General features: G+C 34.4%; 2 long non-coding RNA genes across 2 annotated transcripts in view; one reads left to right on the plus strand and one right to left on the minus strand.

Annotated features, from left to right (window-relative positions):
- The window catches only part of LOC102139483 (uncharacterized), a 125,928-nt gene that overhangs the window by 80,176 nt on the left and 20,542 nt on the right, over positions 1 to 25,210 (plus strand). The gene's annotated exons all lie outside the window — the stretch shown is intronic.
- LOC123573048 (uncharacterized) overlaps positions 2,793 to 25,210 on the minus strand; it is a 130,477-nt gene continuing 108,059 nt past the window's right edge. Inside the window, exon 4 of the long non-coding RNA XR_006697781.3 lies at positions 2,793 to 8,562. This is a non-coding gene — a long non-coding RNA (uncharacterized lncRNA). The remainder of the gene's footprint in view (positions 8,563 to 25,210) is intronic.

Below are 25,210 nucleotides of genomic sequence, written 5' to 3' on the forward strand. Positions count from 1 at the left end.
TGATAAACATTTATGAGTGCTTGCTTATTTTCCAGGCACCGAATACGTATCAGATTACTGTTTCAGTCACTAGAGTTGGCTCCTGACTAGTTAGTGAGACTTTATCATTACCAGTTTTGGTGACATATCTTAAATTCCAGGTTTAAGATGATAGTAGGAATTAATTGTGATGAACCCATTCATTTCCTTGTAATGTCTTTTAAGGCTCACTTGGGACTGAATAGAGACCTCAGATTCTAGTCTATTTGATCTGCATAGACTCACAATGAGTATTGTCAGAGCTGTTTCATCCCATTTACTTAGCACTTGCTTTTTGTTACATTTTCCCTTTCTAATTTCTTATTTTTTTAGGTAACTTTTTGTATAACTTTCCTTATTCCATGCCTAAACCATGGAATAAGAGTTAGAGAGAATAAAGGAAAATCACTGCAATATCCAAGGATGTACTGGGGTTTGGGAAGTATAGTTATGTTTGATGAATACAAGAGAAAGACAAATGTTTCTGAGAATGCTTGCCTATCTGTATGAATGGCTATGAAATCCTATGTGTTCATTTGTAATTGGCATTATTACATGAGGTTGATAAAATGTGTACGAATCATTTTCTAAAATACAACATTGTCTTAAATGCAACATTTATTTTTAATGGAACCTATTGTATAATATAACACCAGTGGCAAGTCACATCACATTTAATGTGCAGCCTGAGGTGGAGTCCAGAAACAATGGAATATTTTACCTTCCATTGATCACTATAGATTCAGTCATTTTTCTCAATTCTCCCTCCTGCCATGTGTCTGGTAGTGCATGACCATGAGTGGAGATTTCTCTATTCCAAGGATGTTGGGTTTGGCCACATGAAGTTTTTGGCCAACGAATATGGAATTCTGAGCCAAGATCTTAAGAGACATCCTAGCTTTTTGCTTGCCTCCTTGGTCTTCTGTGAACCACTGTGATGAGAACATGACTTGGATAGCTCATGGTTCTAGGGGTATGTGGAGACATACAAAGCCCATTTGTAGTTAACCTGAAGCCTGGGATGAAGCACAGTCAACTCATAGCCTGCAGCAGAACCATCCCAAACAAACCACAGACCTGTAGAAGAGGAAATAAACACTTGTGGTTCCAGTGCACTGAACTTTTGAGTGGTTTGTTATGTAGTATCATAGTAGCTATAGCTGATTAATACAGTTACATTGAATTGGGAGAAATTTTCAAAAGAAAGGATAAGAGCAAACAAAGTTAAAGATGATGTCAGGAAAGGAGCACAAGAGAGAACTTCCCTTGTTAAAAGCTAAGAGAGGAATGAAAGTTACCAAAAAGAATCAAAGTTCCTTTTGCTTTCAATTCCTGGCCTCCTCTCAAGCACTGGATTAAATTAATTGTTATCCCCGTATTAAAATTTCAGTTTTTAAGGTGCCCACTAATGTGAGTAGTGAACAAAAATATCTAGTGGCAAAGGAATAGTCTAATTTTCTTAACTAAGAACACACTGGTAGATAAAGGGTAAGCACAGATGGGGTGTATATTTCAGCCTGCCTGAGTCAGAATTTCCAGTGAAATTCTGTGTGCCTCTTAATTAGGTTTAAATGTTAGAGGTCCATTTGTAGAGTACAATATATCTGCTTTTGATATCACAATCATATGTCATGGAAAAGATAATTGGGACTTGGGGAAGAAAAGAAAAGAAAAGGACAACATTCTTAGGAAAAAAAGTTCTGAAACATGATGTGAGTTGAAGCTTCCTTTGAGTACCTCTTTGCTACCATCGTATTAGGAGAAGCGGAATAGAAAAACTGATCCATTGTTTTTAAAACTGGGAAATTAGAAAGTTACTCTTCAATGCTTTTATGAATATATAACTAACGAGAAATAAATTCAGTTACATTCTTTAACTGCTACCCCCTCCCCCCACATGAGTGATGTCTCTAATTCAGCATGACCTACTGTCAGCTCAGGAAATTTCCATCCTGAGATTTTCCTAGCAGAGTCAAAACCAGTCACGTCAGAAACAGATAAAAAGTGTTTTAAATGAGAGTGCTTGAAACTGCATTTAAATTCTATCTTGAAAAGTTGCAAAGTGCTTGGTTAATAATTTTCCATAGTATCATTTTTAAACTATTTTGGCATGCTCTATAAACAGTACATACGTTTACTGTTCACATAGTTAAAAAAAAAGGTCTTATATTTCTTGGAACGGAGTATCTTTGAGAAAACAGAAATTCATCCCAGTCCACTGACATTATCCAGCTCATTATGGGTGACAGACAGGTTTGGGTAGACCTTGGCCTGGCAGTAGATTGGAATGAAAGAGGAATTTGGAACAGGTTGGTCTCTCAGGCAAAATAATGGTATGGGTTCCAGGTGGAAGAAACATTGTTTGGGTTTTGGGAAAGCCTCCATCCCTTTTCCCGGGCTGTTTAACAACACATTCTGCAAAGATGTTATTTCTGTACTATTCTAGGCCTACTGTTAAGAGAGTCCCAAGATTCATCCATGTTCCCTTTATTTTTTCCCCTAAATTTTGTAAGGCTGTTTAGGAAAGCTCAGTGAAGAAGCAGAAACAACACATTTAGGAGACAGTCATAAAGGAGGTAAGGATTCATAATCTGGTCAGTTGTCAATTACGTAGTGAGTAGACTAAGAAAGAAGTAGCAAACTTGTTTCTACTTGTTAAACAAAGTTGAAAGCTTGTTTCAATTTTCTATCACTGGGATAAAGGAAACAAGATGGAAGAGGAAGGAGTTCATAGACAACCCAAATCACAATTAAAGCAAAAATAGTCAAATGGATTTGATCAAAACATTTATTTAGGCAGTATTAAACATTTGGGAACAAAAGTATGATTCTGTAGGCATCATTCAAAAATGTAAAAATAATATAATTTTAGTTCACAAAGACCTTAAATTTCAAATAAACTTTCATAAATCATGAACAAAAAGATTTTCTGTTAGTCTGACCTGTTTACATTTAATAAATTTATCTTTTGTCAATTATTGGAGTAGGAGCTGTACAAGGCAAAATTAAAGCCCATGCTCCCTTCCTTTCCTCACTTAATTCCTCCAGTTTCACAGCCAACATAATGGCTTTGTCTGGATTGAGAGCTGACCCTATAATTCACTCTCAGAAGATAGACATAAGCCAGGATTAGATTAGAGCTGGGACTGACTTCACCTTCTCACCACCTACAGCACCGAGTGCAGGATCCAATATGCAGCAAAGGCTTCATCAATATTTGTTGTACGAAAACATGAATAAGAGACTGTTAGCCAGGAGAGGAGTGTTGATGTTTAACAGGCTCAGTTCTCAACAACTCTCTATTCTGTTTGGCTTATGAACTAACTGAGAAGTAGGACAACGGAGTAAGTCAGATGGAAAACAAAATAATTCCCAATGAAGCTAATAAAATAGAATATGGTTTAAATGTATGGGCAAGTGAACTTCCAAATACTGATCCTCAGAACTAGATAAACTTACCTACCCAGTTACAAAAAGTACTGGACTGCCAGATGCCTTCTTCCCAAAATAAATGGGGATAGAAATAGATTAGTTTATATGTATCTAGTTTCTTTTGGATTTACCCATCAGATTGAATGCTGTGTCTTTTTGAAGAGAAATAAATGAAGGAGTAGAGAGAGGCTAAGAACATCACACTGGTGGGATTCCTCCACATAGAAGACAACATTAAGAATGCTGGAGAGCCATCCCCTCACCTCCCAACAGGGAGGACTGTTACAGAGTCAATAGTTGAGAGCAGGCAGCACTTTGTTACACAGAATAGTGTCCTCTGGTTACTTTTTCAGGCATTAAATCTCTCTCTTGCTCTTTTTTTTTTTTTTTTTTTGGTTGACTTTTGGGTAATTAGGAAAAATCTTAAAAGTTCCCAAATGTGTTGTCTCACTGTTTGTCTCCACCATTAGCATTAATCAGCCCCCAGATAATGAAATTGACTCCAACTTCCAAAATTATCCTTTAAGCATAGAGACAAATTCCGTGTCCACCATTATGGAGGTGTTACCGAATGAGGCCACTAATAAAATTACACATGAATCATGCGAAAAATTCAATGCTAATTTTGAGTATATTAAAACTATTTGGGGATTTGTGAAATATGGTATACTAAAGGAAGCTTTTTTTGTTAATTCTGTACATAATAGTATTTTAATACCACAAAACACGCCCAGGAAAATCTTCAAAACAGTCAAATAGGGCCAAGTGCGGTAGCTCACGCCTGTAATCCCAGCCCCTTGGGAGGCCAAAACAGGAGGATTGGTTGAGCCCAGGAGTTCAAGACCAAGACTGGGTGACATAGTGTAGACCTTGTCTGTCCAACAAGTAGTAGTAATAATAATAATAATAATAATAAAATAGCTGGGTTTGGTGGTGTGTGCCTGTAGTCCCAGCTACTCAGGAGTCGAGGTGAAAGGGTCCTTGAGCCCGGGATTCAAGGCTACAGTGAGAGGAGATAGCACAACTGCCCTCTAACCTGGATGACAGAGTGAGCATCTGTCTTGAAAACAAAAACAAAAATGTAAATATGGATTTGTATTTGAGTCCCAAGAAAAACAGAACCCCGTAAAGATCCAACTTTAACTGATTTTAAGGTAAAAAGTCTTAGAAATTACTAAGCAGCACATGGTTCCCCTCAGAATATAACTGAGTCTGGTCAGCCAGAAATTCACCTTTGAACTGTCGAATGGTTTAAAAGTCACCGAGAACATGATCAATATTATTAAATTATACTCAAGAAAAGTTTTATCCTATTTCATTTTACATAGTCAAATTTTTTCTGCTTCCATTTATTTTAAAGCAGCTTAAAGTGTATTTCAAATACTGACAAACGATTGACAGTTGTCAAACAAATGAGATTATGTAGATATACTGAAAGGATTACAAAGTTGTACCTGTCTAGGAAACTTGGAAACTGAATAGGAAAAGTTTAAAAGAGGAAAGCAAAAAAAAAAAAAAAAAAAAAAAAGGAAATAACCCAGGCCTAAATATTATATTTAGAGAATTAAGTTTGCCATGGAATTGCTTTCTTCTTGAATTAAAGCCAAGTCAGTGGGCACTTTTAATAAAAATCGCATATTTGATAAAAATTTGTGACTAATTCTGTCTCTATTTTCAGCTATATTTCTTATGGAAAAAATACAAAAAAATCATGTAGGTACTTTTTGAGTTCATCTACTATGAATTAGTTCTGATTTCATATGGGTTAATTACAAACAGATATTTCTTAATAGTTTAGACCACCTCTTCCTTGAACTCTTTTTCTATGATATTTTCATAAAGAGGGCATAATAACCTCTTAAGATTTTATATGTCGTTATAAATTTGTAGTATTATATTATCAAATAGCATATAATTTTGTGCAATTTTCCTTTATAAAATAATTTTAAAGAAAGGTTTCATGGAGAATCACATAAATATAAAAATACAGAAAATGATACAGAAATAAAGCTTCTACATTGCTGTGCTTCCTTATCTTTTCAATTTCTTTCAACTCTTGTTTTTCCAACAATCTGCTTATGACTCTTTGTCCAGCCTCCCAGTGTGCATTGCCGCAGAAAGCTTCTACTCCAATCCAATGCTTTTCACACACTACATTTTAGACTTACATATTCTCCTCCCACTTGTGGTTCAATCTTAATTTTGTACTTCCTAGAACATTTTTTTTTTTTTTGAAGAAGCCGTGTAAGTAACTAAAATACAACAGTTTTAAACAAAACTCATTTCTTCTCCCTCAGACTGTCTTTCCATTCTAATGTTGGGCAGCAGCTGGGACACTATGTCTATCTGCCTCTCAAGCCAGGAACTTTGCAGTCATACTTTTTCCTCCACCTTTCCTCACTTACATCCGTTCTTCTCATTACACCCTAATTTGTCATCAAACCACCAAGGTTTTTTGTAGTGAAGTTTTTTCCCCTATGATATAGTGCTCTGTTACACCATATCTTCTACAGTGGGGTGCACAAAAAGACAGTTTATGGTACAAATATTAATTCCAATCATATAGAGATAATTCTGGGTTACTGTAGTAATTGAGCCACAGAAATTTTGGTCTCATTACTCTTTAGGTTGATAAAGTTTGAAGGTAGACATAACCACCTGGTGCCAAAATAATAATCCCAACTATGGATTATTAGCAGCCTAATAAAAATAGAACACTACCTATTTCTTTTAGATTTAGGGATATAAAATTATCAATTCATATACCTAAAATATTTGAACTCCTTCCACAGCAAACACTTTTGTATTCCTTAAAAGAACTCTCAAGGTGCTATCACTTGTTCTGGCTTCTGGGCTGCTTATGTAGTTTGGGGGCAGCACAGCTTCTGATACTCTGAGTAACAAGTTATTGGCACCTAAGATTCTTTAACCCTGGTGGTACTGTGACACAAATATGGTGATATTGGCTATTCACACTCCTTCCTATAACTTCTCATTCCTTTTCCTGCTTGCTAGTTGATTTAAGAGCCAGCCATCTTATGAGACAGCTTTAAATTCAACCTTGACTAGAAGCAGAGGGATGGATAAAATATAGATTTCAAGACCCTTTCATTCCTAGAAATTTTGCTTATTTATTTCTTAAAAAATTATTTGGTAAGTAAGTGCAGTGATTCTGTGTTGATGGGTGCAAGAAAAATGTCATCGTATTAACTTTTGTCATTACGCAAAGAGAAGATAGCTCTATATTATTTGTATATTTATCAATTTAGTTTATATATTTGTAGTTTTTCCTTTCCTTTGAATACCATTTCTTTGTTAAATAATATAAAAACTTCACCAAAATTGCAGCAGGTTAATAAACAGAATTGTAATTTAGTTCATTGAAAGATACACAGATGAGTTTAACTAATCAAAATTCATACCTATCTTACTAACTGAACTCGTTAATCAGCTAACAGTGTAGTAATCAGTAGTAATTAGCTATCAGCCTCTTTTTTATGGTCATTTTACTAATTAAAATGTTAGCTTTGATTTGAAGCATAGGAAATATAAATTGAAAATTACTTATTCTAACTACAGATTACAGTGAATTACAGTCACCAATACATTATTGGTTTGTTTGTTAAAATTTCTCTGAGATGACATGTCCAAGTCTTGTGGGTCTTGTGGATATTTCCATCTTAAAGGTGAATGGATATTTTGCAAGACTTAAAGTAAAATTACATATCAAGTAAGTATTAGATCAAATGGAAGAATTAACCATACATTATATTACTGCCATACCATTTAAGAAAAATAAAAGGAATGTTTTTATTCAAACCTGTAAATTACTCCTGTCATCTCACTGAATATCTTAAAAGCATCAAAACAAAACTTCATTTCATTGCAAAGAAGGTCTAAGACATTAAGGTATATTTGTCTTAAGTAATAAACTTTTCTGTCTCCAACACAATAATGGTGAACAAAGTGGTGAAAGGATGCAATTGAGGGATTGTTGTCCCTCTGTTACTCTGATCAGTGTAATCAACATGTTTATCAACATGTACAGGAAACTGGAAAGAGAATAGAAGGAAAAAACAAGAAAATGTGTTTGTACTGTTCATTCAGGCCCCTATAGCTGTGTGATCCAGGGATTACTATCAGCAGGATTTCCAAGGGCCCTTTTTCCTTATTTATCTGAAAGACTGTTGTCATGTAAATAACACTCACGAGGGGACCCCCTACAGATTGTTTCATTAATCTTAATGCTTAAGGCAAACTTACATACAAATGCTCATATGAGACAAAGGAATTATTTTTATAGAGAATTCCACAGCCTCCACGAACACCCCATTCCACTGTTTGACAACGATCATGAAGTTCTGCTTTATTCTATAAAGTCATTCTTTGTCTCGACTTTGTGCGCTGACGAGATTGAGAACATCTGGTCCTCATTCCTAATATAATGACATTTCCTGCTCCAGAGTTCCTCTTTAAATCACCCTCAACCTTCTCTTCTTTAGGCTAAATTCCAGGTCTGCTCACTCTTCTCCAGAGTCATATATGCCAAGCTTTTCGGTATGATTGCCATCCTAATTCGTAAAAAGCCACTCTCCTTTAACCCAGAACCCGTCCCTTAGCTGAGAGGACCAGAACTTCCCACCTGATTCCTGCTGAGCATTGTTACATGACCACCTTCCACATCTCTGTATGCTCATTACCTTCATTTAAGTTCTCAAACATGCTCGAGGAAAAGAAACTATTTTATTTCAGGAAGAGCCATTTCTTTCCATCAACATGCTTTCCTTCTCTGTCCCAAGGGAAGATTGCAGATCACACTGAGCTTTGGGAGTCAAGTGGCAGACAGCTGTGGCTTCAGCTTCCAGCGGTCACACAACTCCAGAGGGACTGGAAGGTCAAAGGAAGCATGTAGAACCGCAGGCTGTTCACGTGGCTTGGAGGAGGAGATGACCAACCCTTAATAAAACACCGTCTGCCGGACATGCCATTGGGACTGGCATGCTAATTGAAAACAGCAGGCGTGGCTCTGCAGCTCTTAGACTTTAGCATTCGGCTTAGCATAACTTTTCCTTCCACAGGAAAGGCAGTCCTCGGCCAGTAAAGCTGTGTTTCCTAAAAAAAAAAAAATCCGAACAAACCACTGTTCTAGTAGAAGATAAAGAAACATTCCTCTTTATTTTCTTTTTTAGGAAGTTCCATCTTATTTAATTAATTTATTTTATTTTATTTTTTCAACTGGGCCAAAGCTTGACACTGCTGTCCACAAATATTTTATCAAATTAGGATGGAAAATATCTATTAATCAAATTCATTTTTTCAAGATTATGAGTGCCCTGTTATTTTTACTACAATTTATTTTTCTTTTTTTCTACATCAAAGTAACATGGGCAAATAGTTCAATAGGTTTGTATTATTTTTATGGAATAGCAATAAAGTGCCTACCTCTCCCAACGCCAGTTTTCTTTCCTGCAAGCAACTACTTTATTCTCTTTTAGCTATTTCCTTTATTACTTACCTCTGTTCCTTTAAATAATATGCTTACTGTTAGTTTTGGTTTTTTAATTTTAAGCAATACATAATGACTTTCTACTATGGAAAATTAACATTTAACTTCTGTCACTCCACCTCTTTCTCATTCATTTTTTGTTTCCCTAGCCCCTCAATATATCATAATTTTGGTTAAATAGGTGGTAAGTATTCACATTATTAAAAATAGCATATATATGTATAAAGCTATTTACCAATGAGCTATATAGGATAAATGATTATTCTTCACCATTTGCATAGCATTTTATTTTCCCTAGAATTTTGTTCTCGTTTTTTTCTGTCATTTAGTTTTCTATATATTTATCCTGAATTCATTTTTAAACTCTCACAAGTTATCTGTATCTCCTTTTTAAATGTTTAAACATGAAGTGTTTTAACAGTTCTTTCTTGTGGCAATATTTCTTCTTAAGCCTTTCTTGCATGCTAACTTCTTTGTCTTTAAATTGATATATCATACATGTACCTAGTCTTCTAGAGTTTTTTGATCTGCTGTAATCTGGACTAGTTTCTCTCAAGGCCTGGTCCAGAGCCATCATCATGTTCTCTCCCTTGACCATTATACTGAGAATTCCATTTGCTTCTCTCTTGAGTGGATCCACTGTTTTCTAGATTCTCTCTCCTTTATATGGATTTATTCTCTTATTTTGGTGAAAGACATCTTCTCAATCATTTCTTGAGAAGGTATATGTGAGTGATGTATTATTTTAGATCTTTCAAGTTTGAAAATATCTTCATATTGTCACATTTAATAAATCAATAATTTGGTTGAGTTTAGAATTCTAGATGGGTATTATCGTCACTCAGAATTTTGACAACTTTCCTCCGTTGACGTCTAGTTTCTGGTGCTGCTGCTGAGAAGTCGACAGCCATTCTGATTCTGGATCCTTCTTAAGTAATTTATTTTGTTTTCTTTCTGGATGCATACAGAATCTTCTTTTTATCCATGATGTTCTGAATTTCACAATGGTGTGCTTTGGTGAAGTACAGCATCGGGACTGTGCTGAGCACTTATTGGGCCCTTTCAATTTCATGATATTATCTTAGATTATTATTATGTGACTTTTTCCACTTATTTCTCTGTTCTGTCTTTGCTGATATTTTGTTTTCAAATGTTGAAATTCCTGTATCACTATTCTAATTATCAATTATCTTTTTTAAAATTTCTATTTATTTTAACTTTCTACTTCCCGGAGTCTCCCATCCTTATTTTTCATTCCTTATACTGGAGTTTCAATGGTAACAGTAATATATTTTAGTTTCAGAAAATTTATTTGTTTTTTGGATTATTTTAAGGTAGAAACTGTCTATTCATCCATGTTCTATTTGATATGACCCTATTCTTGTTTCATAAATGCTACATTTTCTCATATTTCTAATGGGAGTAATGATTCTCTTATTTTAAACTCTCAAGTCTCTCTATAGACTCTGAATCTCCAATTTGTTTTTATTCTGTCTCCTTTGTAATATTTGTGAGTTTTGTGCTAGCAGATTTATTCAAATGTTGACAATCATCAACTGCTCTTAAATAGTAAAGATTATGACACAAATCAATTGATTAGAAACTTAATTCTCCCCATGTGCTTCACTCTTCATGTGTTCTGGCTGAGGTATTTCACTGAGGGAGGCCTGGATATCATTAACGGGACTTTTCTCTTGAGCTGATCAAATTCCCTGGGTAATAACTCTACAATCTTATGCTTGGGAGGCAGTAATCTGTTGCTAGTATTCCGGAAATCAAGCAGCAGAAGAAAACTGGGACTTCAACACTGAATATTAAAACTTTCTTTGAATTCTCCTCTTCCCTGTAAAAATTCCTAAATCTCATCATTTCTTAGTATCCCACAGAGCATGTCTACTTTGTCTTCTGCAGAGGAAAAACATCCTGTATTAAGGTAAAATGGGAGAAGGGCAGTTACCTAGGGTGAGGGAGAGGCTCTAGAAGGTATAACTGTTTCTTAAATTTTCAAACAAGTCTCTTTGCAGCCTTACCTTCAATGCACTTTCACAGATACCTAATGCCATTTTACCAAGTTGTTTTGGGTACTATGGTGTAACTGGTTTCTTCTTAGTTTTCTCAGCTATCGTCTTAAGATTCTGTTTTCTGTCTTATAATGTCAGTTATCACTTATTCAGTTTTTGAGCTGTCTACATTTTATTAATCTTGTATCATTTCTAGTCCCCTTTGACTTAGGTTTCATTTAGTAAGCTCTATTTTGTTATTTTAGAGAAATTCTGAATGAGCGAAGGAAAATCTATATGTTCAATATGCCATCTTCAACTGGAAATCACTTGGTTACCATTCATTCTTCCACTTATTCTTTTAAAAAGTCTAAACCAGTGATATAAATTAGCAGATCACACAGGCCTACTCATACACGAGACATTAATCCATAGACACTGTTACTATCTATTGCATTACATCTACTTGATTCGCAGATGTATTTTGTCTCTAGTTTTGCAGATATTTTGGCTTGTAATCTGTAATCTCTCACTGTAGACAGAAGTGGCTTTGGATTCCAGCCTTACAATTTACTAGACACTTGACTTTTGACAATTAACCTCATCTCCCTGCATTTCAATCCCTTCATCTCTAAATGGGGATAAAATAATTTTCATGTGTGACTATTGCAAGAATAGCTATATTGTATGCAAAGTTCCTGGGATGCAGCCATTATAATTACTTCATTATTTTTCAGACATTGTTTTTCTAAACTTTTCCTTTCTTAAAAATGCCCAAAATGATTAGATAGCTCTGTTTACTCTGTTTTGAGCTACAGCTATGACTTTTGATCAAAATCAAATCAATATAAAATGGATATTGATTGTAAGTGATATATTCTGACCTCAAAAATTTGAGGTAGAAATATATACATTATGTAGTTGTTTTACAGTTATTCATCAGAACTTTATTTCTTAGTAATTCACTTCTTTAAAAGCTATGTAGTTTTTTTCAAGGTTTTTACCATAGCTGAACTTCATATTTTCTACTGTAAAATGAGGATAATGATATCTTCTTCACATGGTTTTATTGAATGAAATGCGATAATCTGTATAAAGTGCCTAGTACTGTGCTTGGCCTCAAGGATGTGCCCATTAAACAGTATCAGAGAAGAAACCCTGAATAACAGCACTCACATGCTAATATAAGGAAATGTTTTATTCAAATTTAGACAGTTATTAAATAACCATCTATCACATTCAATTCCAGGATAATCTAAGAAGTGTCTCTCGCTGTCACTGGTAAAATTTACTCCTTGAAAAAAAACCTCCTTCTAACAAAAATGTTTCTGTCTAGAGATATTTAGAAGGATTCAATAATACTTTCAAAATGTAAGATTACTCTTTAATGCAGTAGTTCTACTTCTAGCATTTTAACCTCCTATATAGATATACGTGTGTATGTGTATATATACATATATATGCATATTCATATATGCTTACATATAATTAGCAAGTCTGAGAAAACACACATCAAATACTTAAACATACATCAAATAGTTATCTCTGGGAACTGGTGAATAAAGGGCAACGTTTGCGTTTTATTTTGTCTCTTCATTGCTTGAAGTTTTATAGAGAGATATTATTTTTGTAGTTTTTTCATAATCAGCAAAACATGTAGTTAAATAATAAGGTTTAAAGTTCTTTGTGGAGTCCATTAGAATCTACATAGGCATACTGAATGATATTTAGTACAGAGGGTCCCTGACTTACAATAGTTCAGTTTATGATGTTTTTACTTTAGGGTGGGTTTATCAGGACATGACCCCATCATAAGTTGAGGAGCATCTGTAATGCAAAGCCCTCTGAAGATTTTGCAGTATTTGAGCATCACTGTAATTTCTCCTTGCTCATTTATTAAGTATCTCATCACTGTAGTTCCCTCACTTTCTTCTGTAGTTTCTCTGAACCCTTTACTACTGGGGAAAGGATAATGTTGTTTAAATACTATACAGTATTATTAGTCACATTGTACTATGGTCTGTTGAAGGAATTGAATATCACGTGATTCCATTTTTAATTTTTTAGAATAAGACAACAGATGTAGGAGTAGTATCTGTATTTTATTGAACTTCATGATAATATGGCAATTAAGCTATTTTAAAATGGACTCGGCTCTGCCACTACAGATAGCTAAAAGTTCAGGATAATATGTAATAAAATTTAAAAAATATATAAACTGGTTTCAAGTGAAAGAAAAATTCTAAGTTGGAAAATAGAAAAAAAGAGAGCTCAAAACCAGATCAAGCTGTGGGGGCAGCTGAGACTGTGTAAACCACAGAGGCTATGGATACAGATATCGAATTTAAGGGCTGGGAGATAGGCTATTAATGCCCAGTTGGGAGGAGGAAAAGGTCGTAAAACTGCAAGCTTTGAAGTCTGAGTGGAAAGAAGTCTTCACATTCTTGCTTAAAATTCTACAGTCCCTTACCGTAACAATCAGAATTAAGTCCACATTAGCATGGCTTGCAAAACCCTTAATCTGAGAATTATCTGTGAAATTTCCAGCCTCAGCTCTTTCCATCTGGTGCCTGAAACATATATACTGTCTTAATCAACTATGCACACAGCCACAAATAGGCTATACACTCTTTCTTTTCTATATGAAAAATTATTATGATGATTATTATTATACTTTAAGTTCTGGGATACATGTGCAGAATGTGCAGGTTTGTTACACAGGTATACACGTGTCTTTGTGGTTTGTTGCACCCATCAACCCGTCATCTACATTAGGCATTTCTCCCTAATGCTATCCCTTCCCTAGACCCCCACCCTCTGACAGGCCCCCGGCGTGTGATATTCCCCTCCCTGTGTCTATTTGTTCTCACTGTTCAACTCCCACTTCTGAGGGAGAGCATGCACTATTTGGTTTTCCATTCCTGGGTTAGTTTACTGAGAATGATGGTTTTCAGCTTCATCCATGTCCCTGCAAAGGACATGAGCTCATCCTTTTTTATGGCTGCATAGTATTCCATGGTGTACATGTGCCACATTTTCTTTATCTAGTCTATCATTGATGGGCATTTGGTTGGTTCCAAGTCTTTGCTATAGTGAACAGCGCCACAATAAACATATGTGTGCATGTGTCTTTATAGTAGAATGATTTATAATCCTTTGAGTATATACCCAGTAATGGGATTGCTGGGTCAAATGGTATTTCTAGTTCTAGATCCTTGAGAAATTGGCACACTGTCTTCCACAATGGTTGAACTAATTCACACTTCCACCAACAGTGTAAAAGCACTCTTATTTCTCAACATCCTCTCTAGCATCTGTTGTTTCCTGACTTTTGAATGATCACCATTCTAACTGGTATGAGATGGTATCTCATTGTGGTTTTGATTTGCATTTCTCTAATAACCAGTGATGATGAGCGAGCTTTTTTTCATGTTTGTTGGCCACATAAATGTCTTCTTTTGAGAAGTGTCTGTTCATGTCCTTTGCACACTTTTTGATGGAGTGGTTTGTTTTCTTGTAAATTTGTTTAAGTTCCTTGTAGATTCTGGATACTAGTCCTTTGTCAGATGGATAGATTGCAAAAATTTTCTCTCATGCTGTAGGTTGCCTGTTCACTATAATGATAATTTCTTTTGCTGTGCAGAAGTTCTTTAGTTTAATTATATCCCATTTGTCAACTTTGGCCTTTGTTGCCATTGTGTTTTGTGTTTTAGTCATGAAGTCTTTGCCCATGCCCATGTCCTGAATGGTATTATCTAGGTTTTCTTCTAGGGTTTTATGGTTTTAGGTCTTATGTTTAAGTCTTTAATCCATCTTGAGTTATTTTTTTCTATAAGGTGTAAGGAAAGGGTCTGGTTTTGGTTTTCTGCATATGGCTAGCCAGTTTTCCCACCACCATTTATGAAATAGGGAATCGTTTCCCCATTGCTTGTTTTTCTCAGTTTTTCCAAAGATCAGATGGTTTAGATGTGTGGTGTTATTTCTGAGGCCTCTGTTCTGTTCCACTGGTCTACATATCTGTTTTGGTACCAGTACCATCCTCTTTTGGTTACTGTAGCCTTGTAGTATAGTTTGAAGTCAGGTAGCGTGATGCTTCCAGCTTTGTTCTTTTTGCTTTTGGATTGTCTTGGCTATACAGGCTCTTTTTTGGTTCCATGTGAAATTTAAAGTAGTTTTTCCTAATTCTATGAAGAAAGTCAATGGTAGCTTAATGGGGATAGCATTGAATCTATAAATTACTTTGGGCAGTATGGCCATTTTCATGATATTGATTCTGCCCATCCATAAACATGGAATGTTTTTCTATTTGTGGCCTCTCTTATTTCCTTGAGAAGTGGTTTGTAGTTCTCCTTGAAGAAGTTCTTCATGTCCCTTGTAAGTTGTATTTCTAGGTATTTTATTCTCTTTATAGCAATTGTGAATGAGAGTTCACTCATGATTTGGCTCTCTGTTTGTCTATTATTGGTGTGTGGGAATGCTTGTGATTTTTGCACCTTGATTTTGTATGCTGAGACTGTGCTGAAGTTGCTTATCAGCTTAAGGAGATTTTGGGCTGAGACGATGGGTGTTTCTAAATATACAATTATGTCATCTGCAAACAGAGACAATTTGACTTCCTCTCTTCCTGTTTGAATACTCTTTATTTCTTTCTCTTCCAATACTATGTTGAATAGGAGTGGAGAGAGAGGACATCCTTGTCTTGTGCCAGTTTTCAAAGTGAATCCTTCCAGCTTTTGCCCATTCAGTATGATATTGGCTGTGGGTTTGTCATAGACAGCTCTTATTATTTTGAGATATGTTCCATCAATAGCTAGTTTATTGAGAGTTTTTAACATGAAGGGATGTTGAATTTTATTGAAGGCCTTTTCTGCATCTATTGAGATAATCATGTGGTGTTTGTCATTGGTTCTGTTTATGCGATGGGTTGTGTTAATTGATTTGCCTATGTTAAACCAGCCTTGCATCCCAGGGATGAAGCAGACTCGATTGTGGTGGATAAGCTTTTCAGTGTGCTGCTGGATTCAATTTACCCGTATTTTATTGAGGATTTTTGCATCGATGTTCATCAGGGATATCGGCCTGAAATTTTCTTTTTTGTGTGTATCTCTGCCAGGTTTTGGTATCAGGATGATGCTGGCCTCATAAAATGAGTTAGGTGGTGCTTATTTTTCTATTGTTTGGAATAGTTTCAGAAGGAGTGGTTGTTGTGGGAAGTCAGGGACCCCGAACGGAGGGACTGGCTGGAGCTGTGGCAGAGGAACATAAATTGTGAAGACTTCATGGACATTTATCAGTTCCCCAAATTAATACTTTTATAATTTCTTATGCTTGTCTTTACTTTAATCTCTTAATCCTGTTATCTTCGTGAGCTGAGAATGTACGTCACCTCAGGACCACTGTTGTACAAATTGATTGTTACACATGTGTGTTTGAACAATATGAAATCAGTGCACCTTGAAAAAGAACAGAATAACAACAATTTTCAGGAAACAAGGGAAGACAACCGTAAGGTCTGACTAACTGCAGGGTCGGGCAGAATAGAGCCATATTTTTCTTCTTGCAGAGAGCCTATAAATGGATGTGCAAGTAGCAGAGATATTGCTGAATTCTTTTCCTAGCAAGGAATATTGATAATTAAGACCCTGGGGAAGGAATGCATTCCTGGGGAGAGGTCTACAAACAGCTGCTCTGGGAGTGTCTGTCTTATGCGGTTGAGATAAGGACTGAAATACACCCTGGTCTCCTGCAGTACCCTCAGGCTTACTAGGATTGGGAAACCCCAGCCCCAGTAAATCTGAGGCCAGACGGGTTGTCTGCTCTCAAACTCTGTTTTCTGTTAAGATGTTTATCAAGACAATATGTGCACCACTGAACATAGACCCTTATCAGGAGTTTCTGATTTTGTCCTTGCCCTGTTTCCTCAGAAGCATGTGATCTTTGCTCTGCTTTTTGCCCCTTAAAGCATGTGACCTACTCCCTGTTCATACACCCCCCTCTCCTTTTAAAGTCCTTAATAAAAACCTGCTGGTTTTGCAACTCAGGGGGCATCACGTACCTACCGATATGTGATGCCACTCCTGGTGGCCCAGCTGTAAAATTCCTCTCTTTGTATTCTTTCTCTTTATTTCTCACACTGGCCGACACTTAGGGAAAATAGAAAGAACCTACTTTGAAATATTAGGGGTGAGTTCCCCTGATAAATGGTACCAGCTGCTCTTTGTATGTTTGATATAATTCAGCTGTGAATCTGTCTGGTCCTGGGCTTTTTTTTGGTGAATACCACATTTTCTTAATTCATCCATTGATGGACACTTAGGTTGTTTTCACCTCTTAGCTATAATAATAATGCTACAATGAACATGGCAGTGCAAATATCTTTTTGAGATCTTGTTTTCAATTCTTTTAGATAAATACCAAGAAGTTGGATTGCTAGATCCCATAGTCATTCTATTTTCAATTTTTTGCGGAAACTCCACACTGTTTCCCACAGCAGCTGCACCATTTTACATTCCCACTGTTGATGACAAGGGTTCCAATTTTCTCACCAATACTTGTTACTTGTTATTTTTCAGGTTTGGTTTTGTTTGTTTGTTTGTTTCTAACATAATTGCTATGCTAACAAATGTGAGGTGATGTCTCATTGTAATTTTGATTTGTACTTCCCTGATGATTAAGAGAGTATCCTCTGTTCAGCATCTTTATATATACTTGTTAGCCATTTGTATGTCTTCCTTGGAGAAATGTCTATTCAAGTCTTTTTATCATTAAAAGAAAATTGGTTTATTTGTTGTTGTTAACATTATTGAGTCATAGGAGTTCTTAATAGTTTTAGATATTAACCGCTTTACAGATATCTGATTATGCCAAGATTTTCTCCCATTTCATTGGTTGCCATTCCAATCTATTGATTGTTTCCTTTGCTGTGCAGAAGCTTTTTAGTTTGATGTAGTCTCATTTGTCTATTTTTGCTTCTGATGTTTGTACTTTTGGTGTCATATATAGGATTTCATTGCCAAGACTTTTCTCTTATGTTCTTTTCTAGGAAATTTATAGTTTTCAGGTATTATGTTTAAGTCTTTCATCCATTTTAAGTTGATTTTTGTGTATGGTGTAAAACAAGAGTCCAATTTCATTCTTTTGAATGTGACCATATAATTTTTTTTTTTTGCACCATTTGTTGAAGAGACTACCCTTTCCCCATTTTGTAATTTTGGTACACTTGTCAAAGATCATTTGTATATGTTTGGGTTAATTTCTAAGCTTCCTATTCAATTCTATTGGTCTATATGTCTGTCTTTATATCAATATCATATTATTTTAATTACTATAGCTTTGTAGTGTGTTTTGAAGAAAGGAAGTATGAGGCCTCCAGCTTCAATATTTCTTCTTAAAATTGTTTTGTCTATTCTGCATCCCAAGTGGTTCCACATGAATTTTAGGATTTTTAAAAAAATTTCTGCAGTGAATACTTTTAGGATTTTGATAGGGATTGCATTAAATCTGTATCTTGCTTTGGGTAGTTTGAGAATTTTAACAATATTAAGTCTTCCAATCCATGAACACAGATGTCTTTCCACTTATTTGTATCTTCTTTAATTTCTTTATTGAAAGTTTTGTTATTTTCAACATACGAGGCTTTCACTCTCTTAGTTAAATTTATTCCTAAGTATTTTATTTTTGGGATTATTGAAAGTGGGATTGTTGAAAGTGGTATTATTTTGTTGTTAATTTCCTTTTCAGATAATTTTTTGTTATTTCATAGAAGTGGTGAGAGTGGGCATCCTTGCCTTGTTCCTGATCTTAGAAAAGATAGTAGTTTTTCACTACTGAGTATAATGTTAGCTGTGGATTTTTCACATATGACCTTTATATGTTGAGGTAAAATCCTTCTAGTCTTTGTTTGTTGAGTGATTTTGTCCTGAAAAGGTGTTCAGTTTTGTCAAATGCTTTTTCTGCATCGATTGAGATGACTGTGTAATTTTTATCCTTGTTCTGTTACTGTGATATATCACATTGATTAATTTTCATATTCTGAGCCATCCTAGTGTTCTAGGGATAATACCCAACTGGCCATGGTGTATGATCTTTTTAATGTGCTGTTGAGTTTGGTCTACAAGAATTTTGTTGAAGATTTTTGCATCTATATTCATCAGGAATATTGACCTACAGTTCAATTTCTTGTAGTGTTTGGCTTTGTTATTAGGGTAATGCTGGTCTCATAAATGAGTTTGGAAGTGTTCCATCTCTTTAATTTTCTGGAAGACATTGAGAATAATTGGCATTAATTTTTCTTTAAATGTTTGGTAGAATTCTTCAATGAAGCCATCTAGTCCTGGGTTTTTCTTTGTCAAGAGGTTTTTGATTATGGTGTGAGTCCCCTTACTAGTTATAGATCTGTTTAGATTTTCTGTTTCTTCATGACTCAGTCTTCATAGGTTGTACATTTTTGAGAGTTTATCCATTTCTTCTAGGTTATCCAAATTGTTGACATATAATTGTTTTAGTATTATAAAGGGGTTAATATCTAAAACTGTTAAGAACTCCTACAACTCAATAATGTTAACAATACTTATAATATTTTTTATTTCTGTGGCATCAGTTATAATGTCTCCTCTTTCAGTTTTTTATTTTATTTATTTGAGTCTCCTCCCTTTTATTCTTAGTCCAGCTAATGGTTTGTCAATTTTGTTGGTCTTTTTTATTTATTTATTTTTATTTCTATTCTTTATTTCATTTATCTCTGCTCTAATCTTTATCATTTGTTTCCTTCTGCTAACTTTTGGCTTAGTTTTATTTTTTCTATCTTCTTGAGATATAAAATTAGGTTGTTTACTTAAGATTGATCTTCCTATTAAATCTAGACATTGACCACTACAAATTTCTCTCTTAATACTACTTTTGCTGCTACCTTTAAGTTGTAGTGTTTTGTATTTTCACTTTTCTTTATCTCAAGATATTTTTTAAATTCCCTTTTAATTTCTTCTTTGACCTATTTGTTTTCATAAGTATGTTTTTTATTTTCCGTATATTTCTGAATTTTCCAAAATTTCCCCTGTTATTGATTTCCTGTTTGATTCCATTGTGGTTGGAAAAGTCTTCTTACATCCATTAAGAACTTATTTGTTACTTAACACATGTTCTCTCCCAGAGAAAATCATGTGTGTGCTTGAACAGAATGTGTATTCTGCTCTTGTTGAGAGTATGTTCTGTTATGTTTTTCAGGTCTATTTGGTATATAGTGTTGTTCAAGTCCTGTTTCCTAGTTGATGTTTTGTCTAAGTGTTCTATTTATTATTGAAAGTGAGTGTCAAAATCTTCTGATATTATTGTGTCAGTGTCTGTTTCTTCATTCTGTTCTGTTAAAAGTTTATATACTTACATGCTTTATATACTTAGATGTTCTGATGTTGGGTGCATATATTTATAGTTGTTTTATTTTCCTGATTAGTTGACCTTTTAAAATTATTTTGTAATGTTTTTCTTTGGTTCTTGTGATAGTTTTTAACTTAAAGTCTACTTTGTCTGATGTAAATATAAATACCCCTGGCTTTCTTTTATTATTATTTGCCTGGACTATGTTTCTCCATCCTTTCACTTTTAGCCTATAAGCTTTAAGTCTAAAGTGTGTCTCTTGAAGATAGCATATAGTTGGATCCTGTTTTGTATCAATTTAGACATTGTTTCTAGTTTTTGTTTAACTTTTATTGTAGGTTCAGGGGTACATGTGCAGGTTCATTATGTAGGTAAATTGCATGTCATGGGAGTTTGGAGTACAGATTATTTCAACAGCAAGATAGTGGGCATTGTATCTGATAGACAGTTTTTAAATCCTCAGTCACCTGCCCCCTTCCACCTTCAGGGAGATTCTGGTATCTATTGTTCCCTTCCTTGTATCCATATGTACTCAATGTTTAGTTCTCAGTTATATGTGAATACATGCATATTTGGTTTTCTCTTCTTCTGTTAGTTTGCTTAGGATAATGGTCTCCAGCATTACCTGTGTTGCCACAAAGGATATGCTCTTGTCTTTTTTTTATGGCTGTGAGTATTCCATGGTATATATGTACCACATTTTCTTTATCCAGTCTACCATTGATGGGCATTTAGGTTGATTCTGTGTCTTTTCTATTATGAATAGTGCTGCAATAAATATACACATGCATTCGTCTTTATGATAGAATAATTTATATTCCTTTGTGTATATACCCAATAATGGCATCGCTGGGTTGAATGGTAATTTTGCTTTGAGTTCTTTGAGAAATTGCAAAACTGCTTTCCACAATGGCTGAATTAATTTATATTTCCACCAGCAGTTTATGAGTGTTCCATTTTATCTGCAAATTTGCCAGCATCTATTATTTTTGGACTTCTTGATAATAGCCATTCTAACTGGTATGAAATGGTATCTCATTATAGACACTCTGTTTTTCTTGATTTGGGAGTTCAATCTCTTTACATTTAAAATAATGATTGATAGGGGAGGTATTACCATTAATACCTTGCGAATTGTCTTCTCTCTCGTAATTCTTTTGCACTTCTTTTCTTTTCCTCTCTGTCTTCTTTTGTGTTTCATTGATTTTTTTTTTTTTGGTAATGACATGCTTTGATTTCCTTCTCATATCTTTTTGTATATCTTCTGTAGATGTTTTCTTTGTGCTTACCATAGAGCTTACATAAAACATCTAATATACATAACAGTATATTTTGAACTAACGATGACTTAACTTCAGCTGCATAGAAAAAACTCTACTCTTTTGTTGTCCCACACAGAATTTATGTTGATGCCACAGATTATATCTTTTTATTTTGTGTATTCATTAACACATTTTATAGTTATTTTAATACTTTTGTCTTTTGACATCCATCCCAGAATTGACATTGATTTACATACTGCCATTATTTAGAATATTCTGTACTTATCTATATGATTACCTTTACCAGCAAGTCTTCTACCTTTATATGCTTTCAAGTTGCTGTTCAGTGTCCTTTCACTTTAACTTGAAAGACTCCCTTCAGCATTTCTTATAAGTCAGATCTAGTTGTGATAAAACTCTTTAGATTTCCTTTGTCTAGAAAAATCTTTATTTCTCCTTCATTTTTGAAGGATAGTTTTGCTAGATATTGTGTTTTTGGTTGGCAAGTTTTTTTTTTCTTTTAGTTTTTTCAATATATTAACCCACTTCCTTCTACAAAGTTTCTGCTAAGATACCAGCTGATAGTCGTATCTCTCCGTGTAGGCTCTCTTGTATGTGGCAATTCACTTTACTCTTGAAGCTTTCAAAATTTTTTTTTGGATTTTGACAGTTTGATTATAATGTGTCTCAGTGTTTTCTTCCTTAAGTTTATCTTATCTGGAATCCATTTGGCTTCTTGAATCTGGATGTTCATTTCCTTCACAATAATGAAAAGATTTTGGCCATTAGTTCTTTAAATAAGCCATTTTCCCCTTTCTTTTTCTTCCTCTTCTATTTCTGGGACTCTCATAATGTGTATTTTGGTCCACTTGGTGGACCAAATAAATTCCTTAGGCTTCTTCTCTCTAATAAATTCATTAGGCTTCTTCTCTCTTCATCCTTTTTTTAAAAATTTCTCTCTGACTGAATACTTTCAAATGACCTGTATATGAGTTCACTGATTCTTTCTTCTGTTTCATCATAGATGATATTGAACCTATTTAGTGAATTGTAAAATTCAATTATATTCTTCAGCTACAAAATTTCTATTTGGTTCTTTTGCACATTTTCTATCTCTTTATTAATATTTGCATTTTATTCTTACATTTTCCTTGATTTCAATGAGCAGTTTTATGATGCTTATTTTAAATTCCTTGTCAGATAATTCATATACCTCTGTTTCTTTAGTGTTGGTTTCTGGAGATTTATCTTGCTCCTTTGGTTTGACCAACTTTAACTATTTCTTTCTGTGCCTTGTTACTTTGTGTTGGGATCCATGCATTTGAAAAACCAGTTACCTCTCCCAGTCTTTATAAACTAGCTTTATACTGAGAAAGACATTCACTAATTAGCCCAATTGGAGATTCTGTGGACTTCTCAAACCATTTCTGTGATTATATCTTCTCTAAACTTGTGCATATACATTTCCCATTAGAGAGGTTTTGTCAGGTTCTCTTTCTCTGACAAGTGAGTATCACAACTTTCCCTACTGGTTTCAATGCAGTTGATTTCATACCCACTTGGGACGCATGAACCTCTTGAATGCTTTCTGGATTTCTAACAAAGATAATTTGTCTGTGTATTGTTATTGAATCAGTGTCTCCACTGGGGAAGGAGGTGCTGGAGCTTTCTATTTTGGCATCTTGCTGATGTCATCCCTCAAAGCATAATTAATTGTATAAATAAGAACAAATTTCTCTAAAGTATCAGATAGTTATTAGAGTACACAGGTTACAAAAGGGTATTTTTGATAGAGCAAAGTTCCACTCTTCCTTTTCTCCCTCTCTTCTCCAACTTATACTGCAGTTGAATTTGGGGTTTGGATTGCAAAGCAAATTTCTAAAGAAAGGGGACCTTACAAGGAAATTTTAAAATAAGTCTTACTGATATTTTTAGAGCATCCAAAGTAAGTCTCTTGGGAAGTAAGTTTCTAAAATTTCATGTCTTTTCTTCATCACTCAGTCTTGAAGTTGGAAAATCATACTTTTTTAGTAACTTTATAAAAAAAGTGTCAGAACTTTGTGTAATAAGTAGTTCAAATCATCTCAATTTTCCTACTTTTCTCAAATATCTTTGTCATGAAGTGATGATTCCCAACTGCAAAATTTTTATTAGCTGTCAACTTTCCATTGACCAATGATTCATTTTCTCAGGTAATAAATCACTTCCACTCCACTACACAGTAGGAAACTTTGTGGTATGTTTCCAGCATAATTAAAAATAGTTTGTTATTCTCAGCTTCTCCTTGACTATTTGAATGAAGATATTAGAGAACCGTCAAAGTCTGCATACTCAACACAGGATTGTCACACTGTTGGTCAGAGTGCCAAAAAGCCGAAGAGAAGAAAACCACAGTTGAAGAAAAAGCATTCTTCTGGCCAAAAGAAGAGTACAACTGCCTCATACATTCTAGTTCTCAAAAACTGGGTTCAGCTATATATATATATATGGAAAAATACACACATATCTATATACACACATATACATACACACACATAGGTGTATCTATGGACAGTTGATACATATATATGTATACATTTATATATGTATATGCATATGAATATATATGAATAGCTTAATATTTATATTCTATACTGTTTATACATATACATATATGCCAATATTAAGCTATTCATAAATTCTGTAAGCTTCTTTTTTATTATTTTTCCTCTAGAATAGAACACATTACTATATTAGATTTTCATTGTTTTTGAGCTCTCATTTGCTACTTACATTGTCTAAAATAAGTTATTTTATTTTATTTACCTGGTACAGTGAGAGAGGCAGATAAAACACAGAGTATAAATAAAATCTTAAGTCAAGAAAAGGTTGACAGTAATTAATTTGAAAATATTTTTTCCCAAATAGCTTTTTGTAGATTAAAAAAAAATCTAGTCTAGCAAGCCACAATGTTATTGGTAGATATTTTGGTCTCTAACTATAATGCTACTGATGAATTTTATCCTAATATTAATTTTAGAAACAATATAAACAAATCAATTATTTTCTTTTTCTTTAACTTTTTTCATTTCTTTACTTCAATATGTTTTTGGGGAACAAGTGGTAATTGGTTACATGAATAAGTTCTTTAGTGATGATTTCTGAGATTTTGGTGCACCCATCACCCGAGCAGTGTGCAATACAATGTGTAGTCTTTTATCCATTGCCACCCCTCACCTTTTTTCCCCGAGTCCCCACAGTCCAATGTATCATTCTCATCCCTTTATAGTTTATGTCTCTTCATAGTTTAGCTCCCACATCTGAATGAGAACATACAATGTTCTCCGTTCATGTTCCTCATTTGATGTTGGTTTTCTATTCCTGAGTTACTTCACTTAGAATAATAGTCTCCAATTCCATCCAGTTTTCTGTGAATGTGATTATTTCATTCCTTTTTATGAATGAGTAGTATTTCATGGTATGTATACCACATTTCCTTTATCCACTCGTTGATTGATGGGCACTTGGGCTGGTTACATATTTTTGCAATTGCAAATTGTGCTGCTATAAATATGCATGTGCAAGAATCTTTTGTGTATAATGACTTATTTTCCTCTGGGTAAATAGCTAGTAATGGGAAT

This window comes from Macaca fascicularis, chromosome 4, assembly GCF_037993035.2.
Source record: "Macaca fascicularis isolate 582-1 chromosome 4, T2T-MFA8v1.1".
Taxonomy (NCBI): domain Eukaryota; kingdom Metazoa; phylum Chordata; class Mammalia; order Primates; family Cercopithecidae; genus Macaca; species Macaca fascicularis.